This window comes from Microtus pennsylvanicus, chromosome 3 (assembly GCF_037038515.1).
Source record: "Microtus pennsylvanicus isolate mMicPen1 chromosome 3, mMicPen1.hap1, whole genome shotgun sequence".
In the NCBI taxonomy this organism is placed as follows: Eukaryota; Metazoa; Chordata; class Mammalia; order Rodentia; family Cricetidae; genus Microtus; species Microtus pennsylvanicus.
Genome location: NC_134581.1, coordinates 4,861,734 through 4,868,297, shown reverse-complemented (window position 1 = coordinate 4,868,297; position 6,564 = coordinate 4,861,734).

Here is a 6,564-nt window from a genome sequence, read left to right as displayed (position 1 = left end):
CACACCCCTCACCCCCATAAACGAAAGGATTTACAGGAGTGAATCTCCTCAGCAGCTCCTTGTGCCTTGGATCTTCTCCAGGCTCCTCGCCTGGCCCTCTCCAACCGGCACCACCTCCTGTCTGCTGGTTCCACCCACACGGGCCATGCTGCCCTTCTGGAATGGGTCATGTCTCCTCCACCTCAGAATCTCACACTCACTCTCCCGTCTGCCTGGAAATGCCCTTTTTAGGTCAGTTCCAACACGACACGTCACCCTGACTCTATCCCTGAATATTGTATCGGTTACTGTTCTCCTCGTGACCAAATACCTGGCAAGAAACGGTGTGCAGAATTGGGGAGAGCTTACTTTTGAAGGAGCAGTCCCTCGTGCTGGAGAAGACAAGATAAGAATAGCCCTGAGCAGATCAGGAAGCAGAGAAGGGAACGTTGGCTCAGCGTTTTCCCCTTTTTCTTTTGTTCAGCTGGGACCCCAGCGGATAGGGTGTGCCGATACAGTCAGGTGTTCCCTACCTCAGTTAAATCTTCTCTGGAAAAGCCCTCCCAGTCACAGCCAAAGTGTGCATTAGCGGTTTGTTCCTTGGGCGCCCTCTGTGGCAGCAGCAAGCTGCTGGGCGGTTACTCATCTCCCTGACTTGACTGAGCTATGTAAGGGCAAAAGCAAGCCTGACTTTACTCATTGTTGTGAGATGCTCCAAACATATTTGCTCCATGAAGAATGGGCAGATGCCTCAGTTTCCTCAGCGAGTTCCATGTTTCAGACTTTATTTAGTGACAGGAGGGAGGGGACCCCTCTGGCTCTGGAGCCTCTGGGCACCCCTGGGGTGGTTGCTAACGTCTTTCCAGACAGTCGGGCTCCACTGCCCAGCACATTCCCACCCTTCCTTCACATGTCATGGTCTCTGTAGAAGAGAAGTCGCCTTGTTGGCCTGGCAAGGCAGGCAGGAGCAGAGGCGTGGCCTGGCGGCCCTGACCTGCCTGATCTCCAACTGGGAAGGACATTGTTTTTCAGGGCCTCTGAGGCTAGAGCCCTGAGGCAGTGGGTATTGAGGGTGGCACTCAGGAGGTAGCTGGGGAAGAACAGGGTGTGGGGTTGCCAGGGTGCCAAGAGTCCTGATGGGGAGCTATGGCTGAGCAGGGCTGCCCATAGTCAAGGAGGTGACCATGAGCGTGGAGAGCATGTTTAGTGGAGATGAAGGGCTGGGAGGGGGAGGCAGAGGTTGATCTCACCCCTGCCTAGCTCTGTTCCTTGCCCTTCGTCTTCCTCACCTTTCTGTACCTCAGCCTGTGGGTGCCTCTGCTTCTCTCTGGCTTGATCATCTAGAGCTTCTGAAGCCCCGCCTTGGAATGCCTTCCTTCTGCAGGCTACCCACTGCACCCCAGCACCCCATCTCCACTCCTCCCTCTCCTCTCGTCACCTCGCCTCCATGTCTGTGGCACCTGGCACCTGCCCCAGTTCTGCCCGTGTTGGTTTCCCACACAGCTGCCTTCCTTCCCACCCCACTGCCCCAGAGGAGGAGACCCAGCCAGAGAGACACTTAAATTGGGGTTCAGGTTTCCTGTAGAAGTCACATGGGTCCCCACAGAGCAGGGGATTGACTAGAGGAAAGACATACGTGGTAGATAGGCAAGCGTGTGGAAGCCTACAGGGTTGGAGGTCAGACTTTGAAAGGCCATTTCGCTTCCCCCAATGCCTTCTCCTTCTCCATTACTCATGGAGGAACTGAGCCCTGGGCCATCTGAGGATCAGGTGATGAGGTCAATTTCTTGTTGCTTTGTGAGCATAGCCCTCGTCCTCCCTGGGCCATGGAAGGGACCTGTTGGGCGTCTCTAAACAATAATTCTGGAACTCACTGGGTGGGTGGCACTGGTTTGGAGGCTCTGCTTGAATAGCTCTCTACCCTCTCTCTGTGAGACAACCATTTTAGCAAGGAAGAGCCACCCAGGAGCTAGCCATGATCATCACCATACTGGACGTTCACAAGGTGCTTACACGATCTGGGGATTGCCGTGCTTTCCTGTGTGTGAGCAGACAGAGTCACGCACACCCTGTTTCACAGATGAGGAGGTAGAGACAGATCACACAGCAAGCCCCAGCACAGCCACAGAACGCTGTCTCACTTGGGGAGGCTGTTACTTCCAAATAATGCTGAAAGTGTCTGTGTCTCTGTAGAAAGTTCCCAAACAGTGACAGGGTTTCACCAAAGATAGAACAGCCAATCACTGCATGAAAAAAAGCTCAGTCATTAGCACCGAGGAAATTAAAATTCAAAATACTGAGATAGAAAACGAAAACCAGGCTGGGTGGTGGTGGTGCACGCCTTTAATCACAGCACTCTGGAGGCAGAGGTAGGTGGACCTCTGTGAGTTCAAGGCCAACCTGTTCTACAAAAATGAGTTCCAGGACAGCCAGGGCTGTTACACAGAGAAACCCTGTCTTGAAAAACCAAAAGGGGGGAAAAAAAAGAAAAATGAAAAACACCCCACAACCTCATCCCTAAACAAACAAACAACAACCAAAACCATTTATGATCTGAGTGTGATGATCACACCCTTAAGCACAGCTCTTGGCAGGGGCAGGTAGACTGAGACTAGCCTAGTCTCTAAAGGGAGACCCCATCTCCAAAACAAGCCAGCAAATAGTTACAGAGACAAACCCACACAAACAGGTAATGCTAACAGAAACAGAGACACAACCTGGAGTGTGAGGGCTGGGGGGTGGCTGGGTAGTAGAGGCAAATGCCTCTAACCTAATGATGTGAGTTTAACTGACTCCTAAAAGTTGTCCTCTGACCTCCAGATACCCAGCTACACACACACAAACACACAGACACACAGACACACACACACACAACACAATATAAAGGCAGAAATGTTAAAAAGGTTGAATTCTATTGTGTGTAAATTATACCTCTCTAAAGAAATCTAATTTGAAAACAGTGGACTGTAGAAGGGGAGGAGACAGGATGGTCGCTGTGTCACATTGTCATTACAAGAATGGAATCTATAAAATGACTTGGAGACTGAAGTGGATGAGCCTGAGTCCCTCAGAAAGCATTCTGGGCAGAGGATCAGCCAGTGCGGAGGCCTGAGCCAGGGGTGCTTGGAAGCCAGCAAGAGAGATGTATGGCTGGCTACAATAGGAAGCCCAATAAGGGCCAAGCAGGAGGTGGGGAGCCATGCCTACCATGCATGACCATGGGGGGGGTCTAGAGAGTTCCAGCGAGCATGGGTATGAGCAGAGAAGGCTGTGTTAGCTGGTCCCCTGCTGACGGATAGGCTAACAACCAGGAACAAGAGCCCTTGGGAGGCCACTGGGAGAATGGAGAGCACCGTGGCGGCAGCGGAGATGTTGAGAACCGCTTGGACTTGGGATGTGCTCTGAAGGCAGAGCCAACAGGATTTCCTGCCGGATTGGATGTGGGGTGTGAGGGAAAGAAAGGAGGTACGAATGCCATCAGAGTTTTTGGCCTAGGAAGCTGGAAATCCAGCTGGGCATCCCCGTGGTTTTAACTGTCTCCTGAGCTGACCTGTGGGTGAAGTCAAGGCAGATGGAGGCTCACGTCAGCCCCCCTCCTGGCTCTGTCCTTGGGATGGGCTGTGCATCCTGGTTATCCCATTACACTTTATTTATGGCCTCATTGGCTTTGTCATTTCTTTGTCTCCTGTCTGGGGTGAAGGCTATAAATGTGATGGATTGGTACAGGATGCGGGAGGCCCAATGATCCCTGCTAAACTGGCCTCGTCTCTCGGGTCCTGCAGTGGAGACGGGGGCTGGCTCTGACTGTCCAAAAGAGGGGTGTTCCCCTGACAGGGTGAGTAGTGGACAGATGATTTCCAAGCAGAGATGGCCTTAAAGACAGATCCTGGAGGCAAGCCTAGCCCTGTTCTGCTCACACCGACATTACACAGTGCCCCACATACCTCTGGGCACAGGTTGGGACAGATAGGACAGGACACACTGCTGGTCAGCCAGCCCACATCCGGGCTTCTGCTGGGACCTCACACGCTTCTCAGGCATCCGAGCCAGCCTGTCTCTCCACAGAGGCTGTGGGTGGGTTGTTTCTTGTCAGCAGCAGGTGCCTGGCAGCTGCCCAGGATGCCAGCCCTGTGAGCTGGCATGGGAGGAAGTGCTTGTTAGACTGGCGGTTGCTTGCACTGGGCTCAGGCTGGCTCATCTCTCACCGCTGTTGCCCAAGGTGGCTTGGGTTACCCACGAAGACTGATGCTGGCTGCTTGGCCTTAAGGCCCCTGTAAGACACTCTGCACCTCAGAGAACTGGGCAGCTGTCACCCTCTGTCATTCTGAGCAAAGTCCCCCAGCACCCTGTCTGCTCAAAGTCTCCCTGGCCTCTTTGCTGTCCTCCTTCCCTGGGAAAATGCAGAGGCTTGTGGCCTAAGAGGGTTTGGGACAGGAAGCCTGAGATTCATTCCTCACATTTTGGTGAATTTTAGGTGAATCCCTGCGGGTGGAGATCCCGCATAGGCCTGTATCTGGCTTTCTTCCAGAAAAACGCAGAGTGGAGGTTAGTACTGCTGGGGCGGGGGCAGCTGGAGACCTTGGGAGCAGGCAGGGCTCGAATGGAGTGGGCCAGGTGAAACCACACGGTAGGTTATGATTGGCCAGGCTGCTGAGTCTGCAGTATCCTCATACCTCATTGTGCTGGGTGCCAGGACTATGGCTGGAGTCAGGGCTGAGCAAACATCCCGGCCTGGCCTGCTGCAGCCTTTAGTCTGGTCAGAACACTGGGGGTAGGGCACAGGGCGCTGTGACAGCACAGATCCTGAAAGAAGCCAGGGTTGGGAGGCACTGGGGGGTTCCCCTGAGTCCATTAAAGATCTCTGTCACACCCTTGCCTTGCCCTTGGTCACCTCCCTCATTGTGGCCTCTGCCTCTAGGAGGGCCCAGGCATATTTCTCCCTGCCCCTCCCCACCTCCTGGACACTGAGTCTAGTGGCTGTCAGGGCTGATGGTAGAGGGTTGATGGCATGAGGCAGGGCAGCTGCCAACGCTGTGGCCCTGGGGCGAGAGCTGACGTCTGTCCAGGAGCATCTCTGTCCCTGCCAAGGGCTGAGATTCTCGGCTACATGCCTTTCCCCTTGACGCAGGAGCTGGCATCTGCCACTCACAGTCATCCACTACCCAGACCCCAGCCTCACCCCCATTTGGCCCAGTGACAGCTGTAACATTTTAGTAGGCACAGGCCTCCTCTCGCAGCCTCCAGCCCGGTCCAACCACAACAACACTCTCCAAGACAGGTGAAGGCTTACCTCAGGGAGCTGGGGAAGGCCCCACATAGAAGAGATTAAGAACCCTAGACTCGGCCGGGCGGTGGTGTTGCATGCCTCATACCTTTAATCCCAGCACTCTGGAAGCAAAGGCAGGCGAATCCCTGTGAGTTCGAGGCCAGCCTGATCTACAAGAGGTAGTTCCAGGACAGCTAGGACTATTACACAGGGAAACCCTGTCTCGAAAAACAACCCCCCCACAAACAAACAAACAAACAAAACCCTGACTTCGAGAACAGTGAGAGAGGATCTAGCCTGAGGTACCGGGTATCCCTGGAGTGTGGGAGAGAGAAGGCCTGTGTAGCCCTGTGGTGGGGCAGCAGCCTCAGACTCCTTTTCTTCTCCGGAACTCTATGGTTGGTGCCCACCTTCCACACCCAGCGTCTGAGGGAGGGCTCCAGGACTCAGTGGTGAGGAAAAAACATGAACCCACTCCTGGTGTTTCTCTCATTCTTTTTCAGGACGTATGTCTGTGAACCACATGCGTGCCTGGTGCCACAGAGCTCAGAAAAGGGCGTAAAATCCCCTGGAACTATACTACAGTTACAGATAGTTGTGAGCCGCTGTGTGGGTTCTGGGGATCAAATCCAGGTCCTTGGGAAGTCACGGCTCCTAACCACACAGCCATCTCTACAGTCCCTCTGGTATTTCTTTTAAATTCTGTCCTGTGGAAATTTTCATGAGACATTTATTTGCCGTCCCCTGGCAGGGACCACACAGACACTCCCCTGAACTTTCTACATATGTGAGACGGGCTCCACTAAGTCACATGTCCCCACCACACAGGATGCCATGGGGCTTTGGGTTCTGATGCGGATTAAAAAGCCGGTTGTGGCCTACTGGCCTAGGATGTGGACTGCCCTTTGAAAGGCCCTGGTTGGCTGGAGGGAAGCCAATGAAGGTGACCAAGGGTGACCAGCAGTGTCAGGATGGCAGATTATCGTCTTTCACATGGGATCACTTATAAGGGAATGTCACTCAGACCCCTTAGTCTTGTCGAGGGTGGACAAGAGTCTGAGAAAGCCGAGCTGAGGGTTTATGTGAGCAGGTTCTTTGGAGAGTCTTATTAGTGTTCTTTGTCCAGAACCCTGGGCCTTCTCTTGAGGAAGGGCCTGGGCGACAGGTGTGTGCTGCCTCCTAAACCTAGGCTTTCCGAAGGGGGCTTCTGGAGGCTTCTTGGGGGAACTGTGATGTGTCGGACACGGAGGACAGGGCCTTGCTGGGCAAGCTCAAGTACATGGTGATTATCTTGGCAGGGGGCTGGGTGGTCCCACGGT